The sequence below is a fragment of the Austrofundulus limnaeus genome, unplaced genomic scaffold, assembly GCF_001266775.1.
Source record: "Austrofundulus limnaeus strain Quisiro unplaced genomic scaffold, Austrofundulus_limnaeus-1.0 Scaffold397, whole genome shotgun sequence".
NCBI lineage: Eukaryota > Metazoa > Chordata > Actinopteri > Cyprinodontiformes > Rivulidae > Austrofundulus > Austrofundulus limnaeus.
Window position 1 is genome coordinate 15,913 of NW_013952799.1, and position 1,913 is coordinate 17,825.

General features: G+C 45.8%; 1 protein-coding gene across 1 annotated transcript in view; it reads left to right on the forward strand.

The window, feature by feature from the left end:
- Positions 1–464: 464 nt before the first annotated feature.
- LOC106528704 (zinc fingers and homeoboxes protein 2) overlaps positions 465–1,913 on the forward strand; it is a 127,557-nt gene continuing 126,108 nt past the window's right edge. Inside the window, exon 1 of the mRNA XM_014023943.1 lies at positions 465–853. The gene's annotated coding sequence lies outside the window, so the exon portion shown is untranslated. The remainder of the gene's footprint in view (positions 854–1,913) is intronic.

Here is a 1,913-nt window from a genome sequence, read left to right on the forward strand (position 1 = left end):
TGAACATGCAAACTTTAATGACTCTTGTTTACCTTTTTTTTTTCAATTAAATAACAAAAAAAAGTATATAATTTTAATTCTCAAAATTTTTTTTTTCGGGCTACTGCTGGCTGCTGATTGGGAGGTCATCCAAAGGATCAAACAGGTGTTAAAAATATTTAAGCTCTGCTATTTTTTTGTGTTTCTTTTAGCAATTTTCTGTAGTGTCACTGCAAACTTTTAGAAACCTCGCATTTTTGCAAACATTTACTTTAAACTGGAACCAGCTTTTGCTGCAAAAATAAACAAATAAGCGGGTTCTGTACATTAGAACCGAGCTGGAGCTTAAACATAAACAGTGCAGATGCAATGCATTGATGCCACATTTGATAAAAGTGAGATTTTATTTGAGTAATGTATTACAGATTTAGTTTGTTGCAGCAAATTGTGGATTTGTATATGTATAAATATAGGAGTGGTGATTAGCAGGCATCCGTGGAGTCATGAGGCGGAAAGGTGGTGCAGATCCGAGGGGGGGACCAGAGGTGCCCCCCCGAGTCCGGTTCATCCGGCGACAAACTTTTCTGTGCGGTTTTCACGTCACCTGGACGCCGAACATAAATTTTTGGCATCCTATGCAAATATATGCTGACGTAAAAGATCATGTGGTTTTTGTCGTCGATCCCCCCTATGAGCAACGAGGAGGCTTTTTTTTTTTTTTCCTCCTCTCTACTGTTGTCTTTAGGTTAGCTATGCTACAATCTTTACTGTACCCAGCGCTAGCTATATGCGCTCCGCACCGCACCACTCTGGATATCCGGGGATAAATCAACTTRCAGCCCGTCGCGCCTCGAACACCGCCCGCTGCTAGCAGGTAGGACCCACGGGAAACTTCTCTTTTTCTCCCCTCAACTCCTCGGGAGGAATTCGGAGAAGTGAAGTTATTAAAGCGGGTTGTTTTTTTTTTTTTTGCTGCCTCTCTCTCTCCCTCTCTGGCTGCTGCTGCAGCTAGCGACCGTCCCCTCCATCCTCCCCGGGAGGGAATCACCTTGCTGCCCGCCGACAAACCTCCACGGCAGGCAAACTTAAAAAAAAAAACATGAGTATGTACCGGTTTGGTAACTTTAGTTGCTGTATTATCCCTTATGTTTCTGAACAGTTGTCAGATGAGAAAAGAAAGAAAAGCCGTCCGGTTCGCGATGGTTTTCGGGGCAGCCAACTTCTCCCGTTCCCCTCCTCCTCCGCCACCGGTGAAAGTGCCCGTAATGTGTTAGCCAGGGGAGCTAAGCGCTAGCCAGTTAGCCCCCCCTGCTAATGACGGGCGACCCGGCGAAGCTAAGCTTTAGCCTTAGCCTCTCCCCCCACACACGAGACGTGGCTGCCCGCTCTCTGGATGTTTATCCTTTCATGTCGGGAAATGTATTGGTTTTGGCTGACTCCCTTTCCACCCCGAGTAATACTCAGCCCTGTAGTTGTGAACAAAAACATTTATTCCAGCGTCTTTTTGTTGTTGTTTTTATGGGGGGAGTGTAACAAGGAGCAGAGCGCTGGGGTTGCGGTGTCAGTTCCAGTGTTGTTGCCGCTGCACGTCGGTTCAAACCGGGGTAGCAGCTAGCAGCAGACAGCCCGTCTGGCTGCCTGGGTCATCTGAGGTGAAGCTCGTACTCCGCTGCTTTATGGCGGACCGTTTTTTTCAGCACTTTTTGGCAACTTTACGCACTTTACTGCCTTCTGACTTCATTTCGAATGAAGCGACTTGATGTCGGAGCGGCTCTGTGCAGAAATTTTAAGCCGAGCATTTGTGGTATAAACCAGTGTTTCGCAAAGTTGGGGTCATCAAGGTGGGGTCCTGAAAAGATTTTCAGAATTAATTACATTTTTTGCCTTAGTTGTTACAAAGGAGTGAGGTTAGTGTATTTAAAACGGATAAATGT